At 51.2% G+C, this 24,429-nt stretch overlaps 1 long non-coding RNA gene across 1 annotated transcript in view; it reads right to left on the bottom strand.

Annotated features, from left to right (window-relative positions):
- Positions 1-24,429, bottom strand: part of LOC116585842 — a 224,432-nt gene that overhangs the window by 203 nt on the left and 199,800 nt on the right. The gene's annotated exons all lie outside the window — the stretch shown is intronic.

Genomic DNA, 24,429 nt, shown 5'->3' with positions numbered 1-24,429 from the left:
TGGAGCCCCATCGCAGGACTGTCCCTGTCGCCTCAAAGGGAATTCTGCCCGTTCCTTTGACCATAACCATACAAATTAGGAGAAACCTCCTAAGTCCCCGTGGCCATCCCAATAGTGTAGACCGCCCCAGACAAACAGCGGCAATCTGACTCCATCTGAACACCTACTTCCACTCAGACCTGTAGACAGATGTCCCCAGAGAAGAAGATTGGAATGAATAGGTTCCTAGGCCGTAATTGGATCCATTGCTTAGGTTTCCAGGCTTCTCTCCTCAGAGGCCTGGTTTCCAATAACAGGATATGGGGGTTTCCTGAGGCACCCATCAGAACAAATCTCATCTCCACATGGGAAACTTGCACATTGGAGCTGTGTCAAAACCTCCAGTTAGGAGATTCTTTCAGGGCCCCGGTGCCACCACCCCATTACAAGGTCGCCATGGACACAAACCCACATTAGGACCCATCCTCAGGAGACTCCATTTAAACTCAGCCCCCTCGGTTGCTCCCCCAGAGCAAGCATATCGAAACTGTGTTGTCACTAGGAGATAATTGGAATGTGAGGCGAGTTTCACAGGCATCAGTCTATAGAACCCAGCTCTGGATTAATTCCGTATGGGATGTCCTGGAGCCATCCAACAGGTCTCGATTTTCCGACAGAAGGAATCCTTGTGGTTTGGAGCATCTCAAAACTCCCTCAAGGGAAAAACTCCATGGCTTCGTGTTGCCCCAGCCCCATTAATGAAGGGGCCATCATGGACCGAAACTCCAACCTGATCCAACGTTTGATCCTCGCCCTGCCTTCAGATGCACAAGATCTCGATTCAGCTCTGCAGAGTGTGCCTTCCGTGCCCTCGCCCAGAAACCTATGCCCAGCTTGTGTTCTCAGACTTCTGTCCTCACATTCCTGGCCCATAAGCCCTCCAGTTTGGCAAATCCAGAGCCACAATGCAGCACTCTGCCTCCCATAAAGAACAAAAACATTGCCCTCTGGGGCTACACAGAAATGCAAAATGAGGATCAACCAGCATGCCATTTGACTATACCCCAATACATAGTCTAGTAGTGAATTAATTCTGTATCTGACACAGCCTGAGCCCAGACCTCCTGACCGACTCAAAGACAGGTGTTCCCACACTGAGCACATGGGGACCAGCCATGGACTTTGATTGTCATCTCTTCCCAACCATGGTTTTCAGGCTTCAGAACCTACACCTTATCTCCAATCACTGCCCAGGGGTGAAATTGATGCAGGAATCAGAACTCCTCCTTTCCCATGGCAAGAAACCTTGTGGTTGGCATGTTGTCCAGCATTTAGTGTAGGAGAAACCAGTGTGGCTCATGAGTCCCCGCCCATGCTTGAATGCAGCGTTGGGCACAAACACGCATTGTGACCCTCAGCCCGAGCCCTGTCCTCAAGTAAGGCCTCTTAGTGGCTGGGCCAAGAGCCCGCATATGGGGCTTGCCATGCCCCTAAGCCCCCATTCTTAAACAGAGGTCGGGTTGTGCAGACGCCCTTCCCCAGGGCTCTGCTCGGGAATCCCTCTTTTAGTGGAACACCTGTGTTGAGAAAACAGAACGGACTCCTCCCATCCCACAAAATGACCCCAAACTCTTGGAATCGGGCCAAATCCCTAGAGAGGGAGACTCTTCCATGGCCCATGAGTCCACCCGGACATTCCACGGCCTTCGGTGACACAAAATCCAAAGAAAAAAGCTGAAGCAAGCTCCTCAAACTTGCCCTTTGCTCGTATCCTGAGGAGTTCTCCTCACGGTCTGTTGATCGGTCCTGCCATAAGGATGTCCCCAAACCCAAGCTGAGATTGTGTTTTCAGACTTCTGTCCTCACAGTCCTTGTGCACACACCCTCCAGGCTGGGACCCCTGGAGGTACACCTCAGGACTGTGTCTGTCCTTTCAGAGGGAATTCTGCCCATTATTTTGGCAAGAACCGTACCAATTAGGAGAAAACTCCAAAGACCCTGAGGCCATCCCAATAGTGTAGGCCACCCAGGGCAAACAGGGGCAGTCTGACTACATCTGAGCACCTACCTCCACTCAGACACGTAGTCAGATGTCCCCAGAGAAGAAGGTTGGAACGAATAGGCCCCTAGGCCCTAATCAGACCCATTGCTTTGGTTTCCAGGCATCTCTCCTCAGAGGCCTGGTTTCCAATATCAGCATATGGGGGTTTCCTGAGGCACCCATCAGAACATAGCTCTTCTCCACATGGGAAACGTGCTCTTTCAAGCTGTGTCAAAACCTCCGGTTAGGAGAATCCTTCAGGGCCCTGGTGCCACCGCTCCATTCCATGGTCTGCATGGACACAAAACCATATAATAACCCATCTTCAGGAGAGTCCATTTCAACTCATCCCCCTCGGTTGCTCCCCCAGAACCAGCAGATCAAATCTGTCTTGTCACTAGGAGACAATTGGAATGCAAGGTGGGTTGCCCAGGCATCCATCCTTAGAGCACTGCTCTTGAGTCGTTCCGTATGGGACGTCCTGGAGCCATCCAACAGGTCTCAATTTTCACGCAGAAAGCATCCTTGTGGTTTGGAGCATCTCACAACTCCCATCGTGGAACAACCTCTATGGCCTCGTGATGCACCCCCCTTCATGAAGGAGCCATCATGGACAGAAACTCCAACCTGAGCCAACATCTGACACTCGCCCTGACTTCAGATGCACCAGATCTCAATTCAGCTATGCAGAGTGTGCCTGCCATGCTGTCGCTTCAAAACCTATGCCTAGCTTGTGTTCTCAGATTATTGTCCTCACACTTTTGGCCCACAAGCCCTCCAGTCTGGGAAATCCGGAGCCACAATGCAGCAATCTGCCTGCCCTCAGGAAGAAAACAGCCCCTCTGGGGCTACCCAGAAACCACAGATGAGGATCAACTTGCATGCCACTCGACTATACCCCAATTATACAGTTTACCCTGGGCACTAATGCCCTTTCTGACACAGCCTGAGCCTGGACCTCCCGACCCACACCCAGACAGCAGGCCGCACACTGAGCACATTCAGACCCACCATGCCCTAGGTCCTCATCTCTTTCCAATCTCGGTTTTCAGACTTCAGAACCTAGAACTTATCTCCAATCACAGCCCAGCAGTGAATGTGATGCAGAAATCAGAACTCCTCTTTCCCCATGGCAAGAAATCTCGTGGTTGCCATGTTGTCCAACATTCGGTGTAGCAGATAACAGTGTGGCACATGCTTGAGGGCCGTTTTGGGCACAAACATGCTTTGTGACCCTCAGTGTGAGCCCTGTCCTCAATTATGTCCTCTCAGTGGCTGGACCAAGAGCCCACACATGGGGCTTGTGATGCCCCTAGGTCCACAGTTTTAACCAGAGTTCAGGTTGTCCAATCGCCCATCCCCAGGGCTCTGCTCTTTAATCCCCCTTTTGGGGGCACACCTGAGGTATAAAAACAGAAAGGTCTCCTCCCCTCACAAAGAGTGATCCCAAACTCTTGGGATAGGGCCAAATCGCCAGAAAGAGAGACTCGTCCATGGCCCCTAAGGCCATCCTGACATTCCACGGCCATCAGTGACACAAAATCCAGAAACAAAAACCTGAGCATGTGCCTCCCACTCACCCTTTGTTCATATCTCAAAGAATTTTCCTCACGGTCTGTAGATCAGGTCTGACATACCTACGTCCCCATACCTAAACCGAGTTTGTGTTTTCAGATTTCTGTCCCCAGAGCCCTGTCCCACACACACTACATACAGGGGCATCTGGAGCCATACCTCAGGACTGTGTCTGCCCCCTCCAAGGGAATTCTGCCCATTCCATTGGCCAAAACCATACAAATTAGGAGACATTGAAAGTCCCTGAGGCCATCCGAATAGTGTAGGCCACCCAGGACAAACAGGGGCAAATGATACAAGCTGAGCAACTACCTCCACTCAGACCCGTAGACAGATGTCCCCAAAGAAGAAGATTGAACCGGACAGGCCCCTAGCCACTAATGGATCCATTGCTTTGGTTTCCAGCCATCTCTCCTCAGAGGACTGGTTTCCAACATCAGCCTTTGGGGGTTAACTGAGGCATCCATCAGAACAAATATCGCCTCTACATGGGAAACTTATGCATTGGAGCTGTGTCAAAACCTCCAGTTAGGAGAATCCTTCAGGGCCCCAGTGCCACCGCCCCATTCCATGGTCTCCATGGACACAAACCCACATTAAGACTCATCCTCAGGAGAGTCCATTTCAACTCAGCCTCCTCGGTTCCTCCCCCAGCCAGCAGATTGAACCTGTCTTGTCATTAGGAGACAATATGAATGTGAAGTGGGCTTGAGAGGCATCAGTCTTTAGAACCCTGCTTTGGAGTCATTCCTTATGGAACGTACTCAAGTCATCCAACAGGTCTCAATTGTCCCGCAGAAGGAATTCTTGCAGTTTGGAGCATTTCACAACTTCCTTCGAGAGAAAATCTCCATGGCCTCGTGCTGCCCCACTCCCCATTATGAAGGGGCCATCATGGACAGAAACTACAGCCTCAGCCAACATTTGATCCTCACCCTGACTTCAGATGCAAGAGATCCTGACTCAGCCTCTGCAGAGTAGGCCTGTCGCGCCCTTGGCCCCAAACCTCACCCTAGCTTGTGTCTTAAGACTTCCCTCCTCACAACCCTGGCACACAAGCCTTCCCGACTGGGAATTCTGGGGCCAAAAATAAGCACTCTGCCTGCCCACCAGAAAAAAAAAATTGTTTATGGTGTTGCCCAGAAACCCCAAATGAGGATTAACCTGCTAGGCCCATGGCAACATCTCAATTGCATAGACTATCCTATCCTAAGCCCTAATGCTCTGTCTTACATAGCCTGAGCCCAGACCTTCCAACAGACACTGAGACAGCTGGCCGCACACCCAGGACATCTGACCCGCCATGGCCTTGGACCATAATCCCTTCCCAACCTGGGTTTTCAGGCATCGGAACCTAGACCTTATCTCCAATCCCTGCACAGGGGGGAACCTGACGCATGAGCCAGAACTCCTCCTTCCCCATGGCAAAAAACCTGCTGTTGGCAGAGAGTCAAACCTTCAGTGTAGGCGAAATCTGCATGACATATGAGGCCACGCCCATGCTGAGGGCCGCCTTGGGCACACACACACGCATTGTGACCCTCAGTGTGAGTCCAGTATTCAAGTAACGCCTCTCAGTGGCTGGACCAATAGCTCGCATATGGGGTTTACCTGGCCCATAGGCCCCCAAGCCTAACCAGAGGGTGGGTATTCCAGTTGTCAATACCCACTGCTCTGCTCTAGAATCCCTCTACTTGGGGGGACACTTGAGGCAGAAAGCAGGACTCCTCACTTCGACCCCAGACTCTAGGGAGCTGGGCAAATCACAAGAGAGGGAGACTCTTCCACAGCGCATGAGGCCAACCATACTTTAAACGGCCATTGTGGACACAACATCCAGAGACAAAAGCCTGAGTGACCACCTCCCACTCGCCCTCCTTTCATATTGGGAGGACATCCCCTCATGGTCTATAGATTAGGCCTGCCATAACCTCGGCGCTAAACCTGAGCCGAGGTAGTGTTTTCGGACTTCTGTCCCCACAGCCCTGGCCCATACAGCCTCTAGGCTGGGGCCTTTGGAGCCACACCACAGGACTATGCCTGTTCTCTCCTAGGAAACTTTGCCCATTCCATGGGCCACAACGCTACAGAATAGGAGAAACCTCAAGACCCCCGAGGACATCCCACTACTGTAAGCCGCTCTGGACAAACAGCGGCATTCTAACACAAGCTGCAACTACCTCCACGCAGACATGCAGAAAGATGTCTGCGGAGACAGAAGATTGAACCGCGCAAGCTCCTAGGCCCTAATCTGAACTCTCGCTTTGGTTTCCAGGCATCACTCCTCAGAGGCCTGGGTTCGAAGACCAGCATATGGGGCTCTCCTGAGGCACCAAACAGAACACCTCCCATCTCCACATGAGCAGCTGCCTTGTTGGAGTTCCGTCAAACCCTTTAGGTTGGAGAATTCTGCAAAGACCCTGAGCCACCGCCACAATCCAAGGTCTCCATGGCCACCAACCCACATTATGACTCATCCTTAGGAGAGTCTATTACAACTAAACCCTCTGGGTAGCTCGCTCAAGATCCCGCAGATTGATCCTGACTTATCCCGACCAGTCAATTGGAATGTGAGGTGGCATTTCCAGGCATCCATGCTTAGACCCCTGCTCTCGAGTCTTTCCGTATGGGGTGTCTTAGAACCATCCAATAGGACTCGACTGTCCTGCAGAAGGAAACCTTGAGGTTTGGCGCAGCTCACAACTCCCAGCATAGGGAAACGTCTCTGGCCTCATGATGGCACCACTCCCTTCAGTAAGGGGCCATCATGGACACAAACTCCAGCCTGAGGCAATGTTTGATACTCGCCCTGACCTCAGATGGAGGATATCTTGATTCAGCCTCTACAGAGTGGGCCTGTCGTGCCCTTGGCCCCAAACCTCACGTTAGCTTGTGTTTTCAGACTTCCTTCCTCACACTCCTGGCCAAAAAGCCCTCCAGACTGGGAATTCCGGAACCACAACACAGCCCTCTGCCTGCCCACCAGATGAACAATGTTGCTCTATGGGGCTCTCCAAAAACCCCAAATGAGGATCTGCCTGCTTGGACCTCGACCGTACCCCAATTGGATAGGCTGCCCTGGGAACTAATGCTCTGTCTGACACAGCCTGAGCCCAGACGACCCGAGAGACAAGGAGACAGCTGACTTCACAGCCAGTACATCGGACACGCCATGGCCTTAGGCCATCATCTCTTCCCAACCTGGGTTTTCAGACATCTGAACCTAGACATTATATCAAATCCCTGCACAGGTGGGTACCTGAAGCACAAATCAGAACTCCTACTTCCCCATGGCTGCAAAGCTTGCTGTTGGCATGCAGTCATACCTTCAGGGTAGGAGAAACTTTCATAGCCCCTGAGGCCATGCCCAAACTTGAGTACCAACGTGGGCACAAACTCGCATTGTGACACTCAGCATGAGCCCCATGTCGAAGTAAGGCCTCTCAGGAGCGGGACCAAGAGCCCACATATGGAGCTTGCCAAGCCACTATGCTCCCAATCCTCACCAGAGTTCGAGTTTTCCAGTCGCCCATACCTGGGGCTCTGCTCTGGAATCCCTCTCTTGGAAAGACACATGAACCAGACAACAGGACTCCAGCCTTCCTACAAAATGACCAAACTCTTGGGAGCTGGGCCAAATCCCCAGAGAGGGAGACTCGTCCATAGTCCCTGAGGCCACCCTACAATCCACAGCTATCCTGGACACAACATCCAGAGACAAAAGCCTGAAGGACCGCCTCCCACTCGCCTTTCTTTCAATAGCCGAGGATCTCCTCTCCTGGTCTGTAGATCCGACCTGCCATATCCTCGGTGCCACACCCAAGCCAAGTTTGTGTTTCAGACTTTTGTACCCACAGCCCAGACCAACACACCCTCCAGGCTAGGGACTATGGAGCCACACGGAAGGACTGCACCTGTCTTCTCCAAGGAAACTGTACCCAATCCATTGGCCACAACCCTATAGATTAGGAGCAATCTCCAAGGCCCCCAAGGCCATCCCAATATTGTAGGCTGCCCTGGACTAAGAGGGGCACTCTGACACCAGCTCAGCAACTATCTTCACTTAGACACTCAAAGAGTGTCCCCAGAGACAGAAGATTGAAAAATACAGGCCCCTAGGCCCTAATCTGAACCCTATCTTTGGTTTCCAGGTTTCTCTCCTCAGAGGCCTGGTTTTGAAGACCAGCATCTGGAACTTTTCTGAGGCACCAAACAGAACCTTTCTCGTCTCCACTTGGGGAGCTTCCTTTTTGGAGCTGTATCAAACCCTTCAGATAGGCGAATTCTGCAGGGTCCCTGAACCATCAGCACATTCTAAGGTTTCCATGGACACAAAACCACATTATGACCATTCCTCAGGAGAGTCCATTTCAACTCATACCCCTGGGCAGCTCGCCCCAGAGTCAGCAGATCAAACATGTCTTGTCTCTAATAGCCAATGTGAATGCGAGGTATTCTGTACAGGCATCCATCCTTTGAACCCTGCTCTCCAGTCCTTCCGTATGGGAAGTCTTGGGGCCATCCAACAGGACTGGACTGCGCCGCAGCAGAAAACCTTGTGGTTTGGAGCAACTCACTAACTCAGCGTGGGAAAACCTTGGTCTCATGAGGCCACCGCTTCATGAACGGGCCATGATGGACACAAACTCCAGCCTCAGCCAACGTGTGGTCCTCACCCTTACCTCAGATGCTGGAGATCTCGATTCAGCCTCTGCAGAGTTGTCCTGTTATGCCCTTGGCCCCAAACATCACCCTAGCTTGTGTTTTCAGACTTCTGTCCTCACATTCTTGGCCCTCAAGCCTCCCTGATTGGGAATACTGGGGCCAAAACGAAGCACTGTGCCTGCAAACCGGAAGTAAGAAATTGTCTATGGCGTTGCCCAGAAACCCAAAAGGAGGGTCAACCTGCTCATCCCTCAGCAACACCCCAATTGCATAGGCTACCCTAAGCACTAATGCTCTGTCTTACATAGCCTGAGCCCAGACTTTCTGACAGAAACCGAGAGAGCTGCCCGCACACCCAGCACCTTGGACCCACCATGGTCTTAGGGCATTCATCCCTTCCCTTTGACCTGCATGTCTTCCTGGAGGTATGTTCTGAGGCTGTGTCAGACTGTGCATTTTTCCAGAGCGGCCTATGGAACTGGGGTGGGCTTAGGGGCCTTGCAGGTTTCCACTAATCTGGAGGGCTTGGGAAACTGAGACGGGCAGAGTTTCCTCAGAAGAGCAGGCCCAGTGATGTGATATGGTTCTGGAGGCCCCATCCTGGAGTGCATATGGGTCAGGGTTTTGGGACCAAAGTCTTCAGACACAAACTTGGGTAAGAGTTGGGGGGGGGAGGTGATGGCAGGCTCGATCTGCAGACCCTGAGGGCAGCTGCTCAGGGTTTGAATTTCGGATGGCCGGGAGGCAGGAACACAGGCTTTTCTGTCTGGATTGTGTGTCTAGGATGGCCACAGAATGGAGAGGTGTCCTCATGGGTCCATGGGAGATTCTACCTCTCTGAGAATTCTGCCTGGCACCCAAGAGTTTGGTGTCTTTCTGGGGGAAGGGGAGAGAGTGGTTTTCCATCTCAGGGGTCCCATCCAAACAGGCATTCCAGCGATGGGTTCTGGGTCTGGGCACCTGGATAACCCCACCAAGGCTGGCGATTTGGGCCTAGGAGCATGACAGGCCCGCTCTGTGGGCTCTTGGTCCAGCTCGCAAGGGGGCTACTTGGAATGGTTCTTAGTGTGAGGGTCACAATGCTTGTTTGTGCCCAGCTTCCCATCCGGAGTCAGCGTGGTCTCATGGGCCATGCACCTGGCTCCCACTCTGAGGGTTGGACTGTCATCTCATCATTCAGTTTTCCTGCCATGGGGAAGGAGTCGTACTCATTTCTGCTTCAGGGTCCCCCATGGGCAGGAATTTGAGCTAAGTCTGGGACAGGTACCTGATTACCCAGGTTGCTTCAAGATGATGGCCTCGGGACAAGGCAAGACCCATTTGCCAGATATGGGGCCCACTGTCTGGGTGGCTGACCGGAGGTTGGGCCTCGAGCTGTGTCAGACAGAGCATTCGGGCAGAGGGCGGCCTACAATATTGGGGTTCTGTGGAGAGCTGTGCAACCGGATCCTTATGTGGGGTTTCTGCGCAGACCCACAGGGCACTTCTTCTTTCTGGTGGGCAGGAAGTAGGCTGCGTTTTGGCTCCAGAATTCCCAATAAGGAGGGCTTGCAGGCAAGGACTCTGAGGACGAAAGGCTGAAAACACAAGCTAAGCTTAAGCTCAGTGCCGAGCACATGGCTTTTCCAATGTATAGAGGTTGTTTCGAGATCTCCAGCACCTGAGTATGGTCGAGGGTCAGATGTCTGCACACACTGGAGTTTCTATCCATGATGGCCAACGAATGGTGGGGTTTTCTCAAGAAGACTTGGAGGTTTTCCCGAGCTGGAGCTTGTGAGCTGCTCCAAACAGCAAGGTGTCCTAATGCGGAACAGGGGAAGTCCACTTAGAGGGCTCCAGGTTCCCCCATATGGAAGACTCGATAGCACAGATCTCTGAATGGAGGCCTGGGAAGCCCACCTTGCGTTACCATTGCAGCCGAGGAACAGGGAAGGCTTGATCCGCTGTCTCTGGTTCCACGTTCCAAGTGATCTGAGTTGACAGAAGTTCTCAGTCTAACGGGTCCCAATGCTGCTTCATGTCCAGCGAGACCTTAGAATGTAGTGGAGGTCCTGGGGCCATGCTGGATTTTCCTATCCTAAGGGTTAGACCCAGTTCCCAGGAGAAAGGTTTCCTTCTCGGGACAGGAGGGGTTCTCTTGTATGTTTCACGGACCACAGGTTGGACCATATATTGGTTTTCCAGAACAGTCCTCTGGGGAAAGAAGCCTGAAAACCTGAGCTAGGGTTCTGATGTGGTCCTAGGGGCATGACAGATTCAATCTTCGGACTCAGCACCATTGACCTGTGTGTCTTCCTGGAGGTAGGTGCTGAGGCTGTGTCAGACAGTGCATTTTTTCCACAGTGGCCTGTGAAATTGGGGTGAGCTCAGGGGCCTTGCAGGTTTCTCCTAATGTGGAGGGTTTGGGCAACTGAGACGGGCAGAGTTTCCTCCGGAGAGCAGGCCCAGTGATGTGCTGTGGTTCTGGAGGCCTCATCCTGGAGGGCATGTGGTTCAGGGATCTGGGACAAAATCTTCAGACACAAAATCGGGTACAAGTAGGGGCGAGGTGATGGCAGGCTTGATCTGCAGAGCCTGAGGGCAGCTCCTCGCATTTGAAATACGGGCGGCTGGGAGGCAGCAGCAAGGGATTTTCTGTCTGGATTGTGTCTAGAATGGCCATGGAATGAATGGGTGCCCTCATGTGTCCATATGAGTTTCTTCCTATCTGGGGTTTCTGCCTGGCACCCAAGAGTTTGGTGTCTTACTGGGGAAGAGGAGACCACGTTTAAATGTGTTGGGGTTTCTTTCAAAACATGGATTCCAGAGATGGGTTCTGGGTCCTGGTGCCTGGGCAACCCCACCAAGGCTTAGGATGTGGGCCTAGGGGCCTGACAGGCCCGCTCTGTGGGATCCTGGTCCAGCTCCCACAGGGGCTTGTTGGAAATGGATCTCAGGGTGAGGGTCACAATGCTAGTTTGTGCCCAGCTTCTCATCCTGGGTGGGCGCTGTTTCTTTTTCCATGAACCTGGATCCCAATCTGAGGGTTAGACAACCATCTCAACATTTAGTTTTCCTGCCATGGGGAAGGATGAGTACTCTTTTGTGCTTCAGGGTACCCCATGGGCAGGAATTTGAGCTAAGTTCTGGGACAGGTACCTGAATACCCAGGTTGGTTCGAGATGAACGACTCAGGTCAAGGCAGCTCACACCTGTAGGATATGGGGCCCACTATCTCTGTGGCTGCCAGGTGGTCGGGGTTCGGGCTGTGTCAGACAGAGCATTAGTATGCACAGGGTGGCCTATTATACTGGGGTGTCATAGAGGGCCATACATGTGGATCCTCATGTGGATTTTCTGCACAGACCCATAGGGCACTTCTTTCTGGTGGGCAGGCAGAAGGTTGCATTGTGGCTCCCAAATTCCCAATACGGAGGGCTTACAGGCGAGGAGTGTGAGGACAGAAGTCTGAATAGAAAAGCTACATTTAAGCTCGGTGCCAAGCACATAGCCATTCCAATGTGCAGCGGTTTTTTCGAGATCTCCAGCACCTGAGTATGGGCGAGGTCAGATGTCTGCTCACGCTGGAGTTTGTATCTATGATGGCCAACGAACGAGATATCCAGCACCTGAATAAGGGCGGATGAATGAAGTTTGTTCACACTTGAGGTTGTGTCCATGATGACCGACAAATGTGAGAGGTAAGATCAAGAGGCCATGGAGGATTCCCCACGTTGATGCTTGTGAGATGCTCCAAACAGGAATGTTGTTTTTTATACTGACAGGTGGAGTCTGGCTTGTTGCTCCAGAGTCCCCCACATGGAAAGTATGGATAGCAGAGCACTTCCACATGGATGCCTGGAAAGCACACCCTGAATGACCATTGCAGCTGAGGAACATGGCAGGTTCCTTCTGGTGGCTCTGGGGTGAAGTTCCAAGGCCTTGAGTTGACACTGAATCTCTTGCAGATGGGTCACAATGCTGGTTTGTTGCCAGGGAGATCTTAGAATGTGCTGGTACCTAAGGTGCCATGCAGGATTCTCCTACCCTGAGGGTTTAACACAGGTCGAAGAGCTGTGTCCCCTTCTGGGGACAGGAGATGTAGTGTTGTGTGCCTCAGGGGCCACATGTTTATCATAAGTTCATATTCTAGAACAGGCCTGTGAGGACAGATGCCTGAAAACCTAATCTAGGGTTCTAATGAAGTCCCAGGAGCAGGTTCAATCTTCAGACTTAGAACAGTTGACTTGGGTGTCTGCCTAGATGTAGGTGATCAGAGTGTTTCAGACTGTATTTGTGTCCAGAGTGGCCTCCAATATTGGGGTGTGCTCAGGGGATTTGCAGGTTTCTCCTAATCTGGAGGGTTGGGAAACTGTGTCATGTACAGTTTCCTAGGGGATGACACGCACAGTGCTGTGGTGTGACTCCAAGACCCCACACTGGAGGGCATGTGAGCCATGGTTATGGAGAGAAGTCTGCAAACTCAAACTCGGGTTAGGGATAATGGCGAGGTGATCGCAGTCCCAATGCATAGACCTGGAGGGCAGCTCATCAGGAACTGTAATTAGGGCAATGCGAAGGCAGTAGCACAGGCTTTTATATCTGGATTCTGTATCCAGGATGGCCTCGGAATGCAGGTGTGATCCCATGAGTCCATGGGAGATTTTACTCTCTAAGGATCCTGGCGTCTCCCAATAGTTTGGTGGGTTTTCCAGGGAAGGGAAGAGTGCTGTTTTCCATCTTAGGCATGCCCCAAAACAGGGATTCCAGAGACGGGCTCTGGGTCTGAATGCTTGGAATATCCCACCGAGGGTTAGGATATGGGCCTAAGAGCGTCCCTGGCCTACAATGCGGGATCCTGGTGGTGCAACTGACTGAGAAAGCTCGTTTGAAAGCATGCTCAGGCTGAGGGTCCCAATGCCTGTTTGTGCCCAAGTCGGTCCTCATGTGTGGGTGTGGTCTCATTGGCCATGCAGTAGGCTCCAAACTGAGAGTTGGACACCCATCCCAGCAGTTAGGATTCCTGCCATGGAAAAGGTGGAGTTCTCTGTTGTGCTTCAGGTTCCCCCATTAGCAAAAATTACAGTAAAGGACTGAGGACAGATGCCTGTATAACAAGGATGAGTAGAGATTATGGAGTAAGACCATGTTCAGTCCCACATGTTAGATACAGGTGCCGCTCTCTGGGTTGCTGACTCTAGGTCGGGGCTCAGGCTCTGACAGACACTGTATGAGAGGCCAGGGCAACCTATAAATCGGGGTTCCCTCGAGGGCTTCACAGTTGATCCTCATGTGGGTTTTCTGGGAAGACTCACCAGGCACTTTTTCTTTCTATGGGTAAGGCAGAACACCTTGTTTTGACGCTGGGATTCCATATCCAGAGGGCTTGGGGACCAGTAGGGTGAGAATGGAATTGTAAACACACGCTACAGTTAAATTCAGTGCCAAGTGGAAGGCTATCTCCATCTGCAGAGGATTCTGTTAGATATCTAGAACCTGAGTAAGGGAGGATGTCAGATGTTTGCACACAGTTGATTCTGTGTCTATGATAACCGACAAATGGAGAGGTGGTGTCAAGAGGCCATGGAGGACTTCCAATGCTGGGGCTTGTGAGATGCTCCAAACAGCAAGGTTTCCTTCTGCTGGACAGGTGGAGTCTAGTTTGTTTGCTCCAGGGTCCCCCATGTGATATGTTAGGTAGTAGAATTCGCCAGTATGGATGCCTGGAAAGCACACCTCCATGATCCATTTCAGCTGAGTAACATGGCAGGTTTGATCTGTTGGCTCTGGGGTAAATTTCCTTTCGGCTTGAACTGACATGGAGTTTCATACTGTTGGGTCACAATGTTGGTTGGAATCCATGGAGAAATTAGAATGTTGGTTGGTCAGAGGGCCATGCAGGATTCTTCTACACTCGATCTTGGACACAGCTACCAAGAGCAAGGTATCCTACTGGGGACAGGAGGGGTTTGTTTGTGTGGCTCAGGAACCACATTTTGGAATATAAGTTGGTATTGGGGAACAGGCCCCTGTGGACAGGCACCTGAAAACTTTAGCTCGGGTATCAATGAAGTCCTAGAGGAATGTCAGGTTCAATCTTCTGACTCAGGGCCTTTGACTTGAATGTCTGCTTGGAGGCAGGTGCTCATTGTGTATCAGAATGTTCACTTGGGTCCAGAATGTTCTTCAAAATGGAGGTGGGCTCAGGGGCTTTGTATTTTGCTCCTAATATTCAGGGTTTGGGCAATAGTGAAGGGCAGAGTTTCCTTTGGGAGGATAGACACAGTTGTCCAGTGTGGCTCCAGAGACCCTTGCTGAGGGCATGTGGGCCAGGGCTTTGGGGACAGAAATCTGCAAACACGAACTAGGGTTAGGGTGAGGGCCAAGGTAATCACAAGCCCGATCTGCAGTCCCTGAGTGCAGCTCATATTGTACTGAAATTAAGGTGTCATGGAGGCAGTAGCGCAGGCTTGATCATGGGGCCATGGGAGATTCTTCATCTCTGGGGATTCTGCTCGGTTCACAAGAGTTTTGTTTCACTGGGGGAAGGGAAGACTGCTCTTTTCGGTCTCAGGGGACACCCAAAAGAGGGATATAAGAGACAGGTTCTGGGTTGGAGCTTGGAAATAATGAAAGACGGTGAGGATTTGGCCCTAGGAACCTGGGAGGCCCGCTCTGCAGAACCTGGCCCAGCTACTGAGGGGGTTTGTTTGAAAGCAGGCTCATGCCGAGGGTCACAAAGTTTGTTTGTGCCCAGGGCGCCTCCCATGAGTGACTGTGGTCTTATGGCCCATGCAGCTGGCTCCACTCTGAGGATTGGAAACCCATCTCAACAGCCAGGTGTCCTGCCATCGGGAAGGAGGAGTATACCTGGGCTTCAGTTTCCCCCAAAGTCAGGGATTTGAGCTACAGGCTGGGGAGAGATGCCTGAATATCCAGGTTGAGTAGGTGTGACGGCTTCATTCCACGGCAGGTCCCTCCTGCAGGATACAGGGTCCACTTTCTAAGTGACTATCTTGAGGTCGTGGCCCAGGCTGTGTCAGACAGATCCTCAGTGCCCATGGCGGCCTATGATATAAGGGTTCCATCGAAGGCCATGCAGGTGGGTCCTCACGTGGGTTTTCTGTGCAGACTCACCAGGCACTTCTTCTTCTGTGGGGCAGGCAGAATGCTGTGTTGTGGCTCAAGAATTCCCTATCAAGAGGGCATGTGCAAAAGGAGGATGAGGATGGAATTGTAAACACAAGCTAAAGTTAAATGCAGTGACAAGTGGAAGGCAGTTCCAGTGTGCAGTGGCTGATACAAGATATCCAGCACTGGAGTAAGTGTGGATATCAGATATTTGCTCACACTGGAGTTTGTGTCTATGATGACTGCAAAATGGAATTGTGGCATCACGAGGCCATGGAGGATTTCCCACTCTGTGACTTGTGAGATGCTCCAAACAGCAATGTTTACTTCTACTGGCCAGGTGGAGTCTGGTTTGTTTGATCCAGGGTCCCCAATATGGAAAGTTTGTGTATCAGAGCTCTCACTGAAAGCATAACTCCATTGACCATTGTAGCTGAGGAACATGGCAGGTTAGATCTGATGCCTCTGAGGTAAAGTTCCAAGAGGGCTGAGTTGACATGGAGTTTCATGCTCAAAGGCCTTGGGGACCAGTAGGGTGAGGATGAAATTGTAAACACAAGCCACTGTACAATTCAGTGCCAGTGGAATGCATTTCCAATGTGAAGCGTCTTTTCGAGATATCCAGCACCTGAGTAAGGGCAGATGTCAGATGTTTGCTCACACCAGAATTTGTGTCTATGATGACCAACAAATGGAGGGGTGGCATCAAGAGGCCATGGAAGAATTCCCACGATGAGGCTTGTGAGATGCTCCAAACAGCAAGGTTTCCTTCTACTGGGCAAAAGGAGTCTGGTTTGTTTGCTCCATGGTACCCCATGTGGAAAGTTTGGGTAGCAGAGCACTTCTGCATGGATGCCTGCAAAGCACACCTCCATTCTCCATTGCAGGAACATGGCAGGTTCATTCTGTTTGCTCTGGGGCGAAGGACCAAGGCTTTTAGTTGACATGAAATCTCCTGCAGATGGGCCACAATGCTAGTTTGTTACCAAGGAGATCTTAGAAAGTCCTGGTGGCTAAGGTGCCGTGCAGGATTCTCCTACACAGAGGTTTTGGCACAGGTCAAAGAGCACTATTTCCTTCAGTGGACGGGAGATGTTCTTATGTGAGGCTCAGGGAACACCTGTTGTATCATAAGTTAGTATTCCAAAATAGGCCCCACAAAACAGATGACTGAAAACATAATCTAGGGTTCCAGTGAAGTCCTACGGGCATGACAGTTTCAATCTTCTGACTCCGCACCGTTGACTTGGCTGCCTGCCTAGATGTAGGTGATCACATTTTCTCAGATGCACATTTGCATCCAGAGCAGCCCCCTATATTGGTGTGGGCTCAGGGGCCTTGCAGGTTTCTCCTAATCTGGAAGGTTTGGGGAACTGTGACGGGCACAGTTTCCTTGGGGATGGCAGGAAAAGTCCTGTGGTTTGGCCCCAGAGACCCCATCCTGGATGACAGGTGACACATGTTTTTGGGAGAGAAGTCTGCAAACACAAATTCGGGTTAGGGTTATTGGCGAGGTGATCGCCGGGCCAATGCTTTGACCTGAATGGCAGCTCGTCAGGAAATGTAAAGGTGACTGGAAGGCGGTAGCACAGGCTTTGTTTTTAATCTGGATTGTGTGTCCAGGATGGCCTCGGAATGCAGGTGTGGTCTCCTGCGTCAATGGGAGATTTTTCTTCTCTAAGGATTCTGGCAACTCCCCATAGTTTAATGACTTTTTCGGAGAACAGAAAAGTGCAGTTTTCCATCTTATGGGTGCCCCAAAACAGGGATTCCAGAGACGGGCTCTGGGTCTCGGCACCTGGAAAAACCCACCAACGGTTAGGATTTGGGCCTAGGGGAATACCAGGCCTGCAATGCGGGATTGTGGTAGTGCAACTGAGAGTGTTTGTTTGAAAGCATGCTCAGGCTGAAGGTCACAATGCCGGTTTGTGCCCAGGGCGGACTGAGGGAGTGGGTGTGGTCACTTTGGCCATGCACCTGGCCCCCACTCTGAGGGTTGGACACCCATCCCAACAACCAGGTTTCCTTCCATGGGTTCCATTGTGCTTCAGGTTCCGCCATTAGAAGGATTCCAGCAAAGTCTGGGGAAAGGTGCCAGAATACAAACGATGGGTAGAGAAGATGGACTTGGTCCATGGCTGATCTCACATGCTGGATTAGGGGCCCGCTCTCTGGGTGGCCGACACTGGTTCAAGGCTCAAGCTCTGTCAGACAAAACGCTAGTGGCAAGTGCAGTCTATAAATTGGGGCTCCTTCCAGGCTGAGCAGATTGATCCTCATGTAGGGATTCTGGACAGTCTCAGAAGGCACTTCTTCTTTCTATGGGTGAGGCAGAATGCTGCGTTGCAGCTCCAGAATTCAATATCAAGAGGCCTTGTGGAGCAGTAGGGTGAGGATGGAATTGTAAACACAAGCTACGGTTTAATTCAGTGCCAAGCGGAACGCAGTTCCAATGTGAAGCGTCTTTTCCAAGATACTCAGCACCTGAGTAAGGCGGTTGTCAGATGTTTGCTCACACTAGAGTTTATATTTTGATCACCCACAAATGGAGGGGTGGTTTCAAGAGGCCATGGAGGATTTCCCCCGATGAGGCTTGTGAGATGCTCCAAATAGCAAGGTTTCCTTCTACTGGACAGGTGGAGTCTGGTTTTTTCGCTAGAGTGTCCCCCATGTGGAAAGTCTGGGTAGCAGAGCAGTCCAGCATGGATGCCTGGAAAGCACACCTCCATTGACCACTGCAACTGAGGAACATGGCAGGTTCGTTTTGGTGGCTCTGGGGCGAAGGACCAAGGCCTTGAGTTGACATGGAATCTCTTGTTTATGGGCCACAATGCTGTTTTGTTACCAGGGAGATCTTAGAATGTGCTGGTGGCTAAGGTGCCGTGCAGGATTCTCCTACCCTGAGGGTTTGGCACAGGTCATAGGGCACGGTTTCATTCTGGGGACAGGAGATGTTCTCTTGTGTGGCTCAGGGTCCACATGTTGTATCATAAGTTGGTATTCCAGAACAGGCCCCTGAGGACAGATGCCTAAAACCTAAGCTAGGGTTCCATTGTGGTCCTAAGGGCATGTCAGATTCAATCTTCTGACTCAGGAACATTGACTTGGCTGTATGCCTGGATGTAGATGATTAGGGAGTTTCAGACTGTATTTGTGTACAGAGCGGATGGCAATATTTGGGTGGGCTCAGGGGTCTTTCAGGTTTCTCCTAATCTGGATGGTTTGGGCAACTGTGATGGGCACAGTTTCCTTGGGGATGGCAGGCACAGTCCTGTGGTATGGATCCAGAGAACCCATCCTTGAAGGCATATGAGCCATGGTTTTGGGAGAGAAGTCTGCAAACACAAATTAGGGTTAGGGTTAGTGGCTTGGTGATTGCCGGCCCAAGGTCTAGACCTGGAGGGCAGCTCGTCAGGAACTGTAATTAGAGTGACTGGAAGGTGGTAGCACAGGCTTTTCTATCTGGATTGTGTGTTCCGGATGACCTCGGAATGCTGGTGTCGTCTCCTGTGTCCTTGGGGATTTTTCTTCTCTAAGGATCCTGGTGGTTCCCCCATAGTTTGGTGGCTGTTTGGGGGAAGGGAAGAGAGCTGTTTTCAATATAGGGGTGCCTCACAACAGGGGTTTCAGAGATGGGTTCTGGGTCTGGGCGTCTGGAAAATCCCACCAAGGGTTAGGATTTGGGCTTACGGGCATACCAGACCTGCAATGCGGGATCCTGGTGGTGCAACTGAGAGGGCTTGTTTGAAAGCATGCTCATGCTGGGGGTCACAATGCCTGTTTGGGCCCAGGGTGGACCACAGGAGTGGGCATGGTCTCATTGGCCATGCAACTGGCTCCCACTTTGAGAGTTGTACATCCATTCCCAAGAGCCAGTATTCCTGCATGGGGAAGGAAGAGTTCTCTATTTTGCTTTAGGTTCCCTCATTGGCAGGGATTCCAGCAAAGGTCTGGGGACAGGTGCCTGCATACCAATGATGGGTAGAGATGATGGATTTGGGCCATGGCCGATCTCACATGCTGGATAAGGAGCCGGCTCTCTGGGTGTTTGACAGTAGGTCGGGGCTGAAGCTCTGTCAGACACAGCACTAGTGGCCAGAGCAGCCTATAAATCTGGGTTCCCTCGAGGGCCAAGCAGACTGATCCTCTGTGGGGTTTCTGTGCAGACACACCAGGGACTTCAATTTGCTATGTGTAAGGCAGAATGCTGCCTTGGGCTCCAGAATTCTTCATCAAGAGGGCTTGGGGACTACAAGGGTGGGGCTGTAATTGTAAACACAAGCTACGGTTCAATTCAATGCCAACCAGAAATCAGTTCCATTGTGCAGCGGCTGATTAGAGATATCCATCACTTGAGTAAGGATGGATGTCAGATGATTGCTCACACTGGAGATTGTGTCTATGATGACCTGTAAGTGGAGGGATGTCATCAAGAGGACATGGAGGATTTCCCATGATGAAGGCTTGTGAGATGCTCCAAACAGCAAGGATTTCTTCTACTGGGCATGTGGAGCCTGGATTTTTTGCTCCAGGTTTCCCTATGTGGAAAGTTTGGGGAGCAGATCTCTCCCACACGGATACCTGGAAAGCACACCTCCATTGACTATTGCAGCTGAGGAGCATGGCAGGTTCGTTCTGGTGGCTCTGTGGCATAGTACCAAGGCCTTGAGTTGACATGGAGTCTCATGAAGATTGGTCACAATGCTGGATTGTTACCAGCGAGATCTTAGAATGTGCTGGTGGTTAAGGTGCCATGCAGGAGTCTCCTACACTGATGGTTAGGCACATGTCAAAGATAATGGTTTCCTTCTGGGTCCAGGAGATGTTCTGATTTGTGGCTCAAAGACCACATGTTGTATAATAAGTTAGTATTCCAGAACAGGTCCCTCAGGACAGACGCCTGAAAACCTAGTATATGGTTCCAATGAGGTCCGAGGGGCATGTCAGTTTCAATCTTCTGACTCAGGACAATTGATTTGGCTGTGTGCCTGATGTAGGTGATCAGGGTGTCGTAGACTGTGAATTTGTGTCTGGAGCAGATGCAAATCTTAGGGTGGGTTCTAGGGCCTTGCAGGTTTCTCCTCATCTGGAAAGTTTAAGCAACTGTGATGGGTACAGTTTCCTTGGGGATGGCAGGCAAAGTCCTGTGGTGTTGCTCCAGAGACCCCATCCTTGAGGACTTGTGAGCCATAGTTTTGAGAGAGAAGTCTGCAAACACAAGTTCAGTTAGGGTTAGTGGCGAGGTGATCGGAGGCCCAATGTGGAGCACGTCAGGAACTGTGATTAGGGTGACTGGAAGGTGATTGCCCAGGCTTTTCTATCTGGATTGTTTGTCCAGGATGGCCTCGGAATGCAGTTGTGTTCTCATGGGTCCATGGGAGATTTTTCTGCTCTAAGGATACAGGTGGCTCCCCATAATTTGGTGGCTTTTTCGGGGAAGGGAAGAGTGTTGTTTTGCATCTTAGGGGTGCCCCAAAACAGGGTTTCCAGAGACGGGTTCTCCATTTCTTGGTCTGAAAAATCCCACCAAAGGTTAGGATTTGGGCCTAGGGGTGTACCAGGTCTGCAATGTGGGATCCTGGTGGTGCCACTGAGAGGGTTTGGTTGAAAGCACACTCAGGCTGAGGGTCACAATGCCTGTTTGTGCCCAGAGCAGCCATCAGGATGGGCTTGGTCTCACTGGTCATTCAGCTGTCTCCCACTTTGAGGTTTGGACACCCATCCCAATACCCAGGTTTCTTGCCATGGGGAAGGAGGAGTTCTCTAAGTGCTTCAGGTTCCCCCATTGGCATGGATTCCATCAAAAGTCTGGGGGACTGGTGCCTGAATACTAAGGATGGGTAGAGACGATGGACTTGTCCCATGGCGGGTCTCACATGATGGAATGGGGCCCACTCTCTGGATTGCTGACACTAGGTCGGGACTCTGGCTCTGTCAGACACAGCACTAGTGGACAGGGCAGCCTATAAATTGGGGTTCCCTCATGGGCAGAGCAGATTGATTCTCATGTGGTGTTTCTAGGCAGACTCACCAGGCACTTGATTTTTCTATGGGGAAGGCAGAATGTGGCAGTGTGGCTCCAGACTTCACTATCAAGGGGGCTTTGGGACCAGTAGGGTGAGGATAGAATTGCAAACACAATCAACGGTTCACTTCAGTGCCAAGCAGAAGGCAGTTCCAATGTGCAACGGCTTTTTGAGATATCCAGCACCTGAGTAAGGGCAGATGTCTGATGTTTGCTCACACTGGTCTTTGTGTTCATTATGACCGCCAAATGGAGGGGTGCCGTCAAAAGGCCATGGAGGATTTCCCACACTGAGGTTTGTGAGATGCTCCAAACACGAATGTTTCCCTCTACTGAAGAGGTGGAGTCTGGTTTGTTTGCTCCAGGCTCCCCCATGTGAAAAGTTTGGGTAGCAGAGTTCACCTGCATGGATGCCTGCAAAGCATACCTCCAGTGACTATTGCAGCTGAGGAACAAGGCAGGTTCATTCTGGTGGCTCTGGCATGAAGTACCATGGCCTTGAGTTGCCATGGAATGTCTTGCAGATGGGTGGTAATGCTGCCTTTTTTTTTTTTTTTTAACCAGGGTGATCTTAGAATGTGCTGGTGTCTAAGGTGCCATGCAGGATTCTCCTATCCTGAGGGTTTGGCAAAGGTCAAGAGCACGGTTTCCTACTGGGAACAGGAGATGTTCTGTTGTGTGGCTGAGGGACCACATGTTCTATCCTAAGTTGGTGTTCCAGAACAGACCTTTGAGGACAGATGCCTGAAAACCTAGTCTAGGGTTTCAATGAGATCCTAGGGGCATGTCAGATTCAATCATCTGACTCAGGACCGTTGATGTCGCTGTCTGCCTGGATGTAGGTGAACAGGGTGTTTCAGACTGCACATTTGAGTCCAGAGCGGCCTCCAATGTTGTGGTGGGCTCAGGGACCTTGCATGTTTCTCCTAATCTGGAAGGTTTGGAAAACTATGATGGGCACAGTTTCCTTGGGGATGGCAGGCACAGTCCTGTGGTATGGATCCAGAGACCCTACCCTGGAGGGCAAGTAAACCATGGTTTTGGGAGAGAATTCTGTAAACACCAATTTGGATTAGGGTTAGTGGGATAGTGATCGCAGGCCCTATGCGTAGACCTGGAGGGCAGCTCGTCAGGAACTGTAATTAGGGTGACTGGAAGGCCGTAGCACAGGCTTTTCTATCTGGATTATGTGTCCAGAATGGCTTCGGAATACAGGTGTGGTCTCTTAGGTCCATGGGAGACATTTCCTTTCTAAGGATCCTGGTGACTCTCCATAGTTTAGTGGCTTTTTCGGGGAAATAAGAGTGCTGTTTACCATCTTAAGAGTGCCCCAATACAGGGATACCAGAGAAAGGCTCTGGGTCTGGGTGGCTGGAAAATCCCACCAAGGATTGGGATTTGGACCTAGGGGCGTACCAGGCCTGCAATGCAGGATCCTGCTGGGGCAACTGAGATGTCTTGTTTGAGAGCATACTCAAGGTGTGGGGCACAATGCCTCTTTGTTTTAAGGGCGGCCCTAAGGAAAGGACATGGTCTCCTTGACCACGCAGCTCGCTTCCACTTTGAGGGTTGGACACCCATCCGAATAGCCAGGTTTTCCTGCCTTGGGGAAGAAGGAGTTCTCCATTGGGCTTCAGGTTCCCCCACTGGCAGGGTTTCCAGCAAATATCTGTTGACAGGTGCCTGAATAACAAGCAGGGGTAGAGATGATGGAATAAGGCCATGGCCGGTCCCACTGCTAGATATGGGACCCACTCTCTGGGTGGCCGAAACTAGGTCAGGGCTCAGGCTCTGCCAGACACAGCACTAGTGTCCATGGCAGCATATAAATCGGGTTTCCCTCGAGGGCCGAGCAGATTGATCTTCATATGGGGTTTCTGGGCATACTCACCAAGCACATCTTAATTCTATAGGGAAGGCAGAATGCGGCGTTGTGGCTCTAGAATTCCCTATCAAGAGGCCTTGGGGACCAGTAGGATGAGAATGGAATTGTAAACAGAGGCTATGGTCCAATTCAGTGTGAGGCAGAAGGCAGTTCCAATGTGCAGAGGTTTATTTGAGATAGCCAGCACCAGAGTAAGGGCAGATGTCAAATATTGACTCACACTGGAGTTTGTCTTTTTTTTTTAAAGATTTTATTTATTTATTTGACAGAGAGAGATCACAAGTAGGCAGAGAGGCAGGCAGAGAGAGAGGAGGAAGCAGGCTCCCCGCAGAGCAGAGAGCCCGATGTGGGGCTCGATCCCAGGACCCTGAGATCATGACCTGAGCCGAAGGCAGAGGCTTTAACCCACTGAGCCACCCAGGCGCCCCTGGAGTTTGTCTTGATGATCAACAAATGGAGCAATGCTTTCAAGAGTTCATGGAGGATTTACCATGCTGAGGTTTGTGAGATGCTCCAAACAGCAAGGTTTCCTTCTATTGGACAGGTGGAGTCTGCTTTGTTTGCTCCACGGTCCCCCATGTGGAAATTTTGGGTAGCAGAGCTCTCCCGCAAGGATCTCTGGAAGGCACACCTCCATTGACCATTGCATTGGAGGAACATGGCAGGTTCCTTCTGGTGGCTCTGGGGCGAAGGACCATGCCTTGAGTTGACATGGAATCTCTTGAAGATTGGCCACAATGCTGGTTTGTTACCAGAGAGATCTTAAAATGTGCTGGTGGCTAAGGTGCCGTGCTAGAATCTGCTAACCTGAGGGTTTGCACAGGTCAAAGAGCACGGTTTTCTTCTGGGGACAGGAGATGTTCTGTTGTGTGTCTCAGGGACCACCTGTTGTATCATAAATTGGTATTCCAGAACAAGCTCCTGAGGACAGATGCCTGAAAACCTAATCCCGGGTTCCAATGAGGTCATAGAGGAATGTCAGGTTCAATCATCTGACTCTAGATCATTGACTTGGGTGTGTGACTGGATGTAGGTGATCAGGGTGTTTCATACTGTGTATTTGCATCCAGAATGGCCAACAGTATTGGGTTGGGCTCAGGGGTCTTACAGGTTTCTCCGAGTCTGGAAGGTTTGGGCAACTCTGATATG

The sequence above is a fragment of the Mustela erminea genome, chromosome 3, assembly GCF_009829155.1.
Source record: "Mustela erminea isolate mMusErm1 chromosome 3, mMusErm1.Pri, whole genome shotgun sequence".
In the NCBI taxonomy this organism is placed as follows: Eukaryota; Metazoa; Chordata; class Mammalia; order Carnivora; family Mustelidae; genus Mustela; species Mustela erminea.
This window is presented reverse-complemented; position numbering and strand designations above follow the sequence as displayed.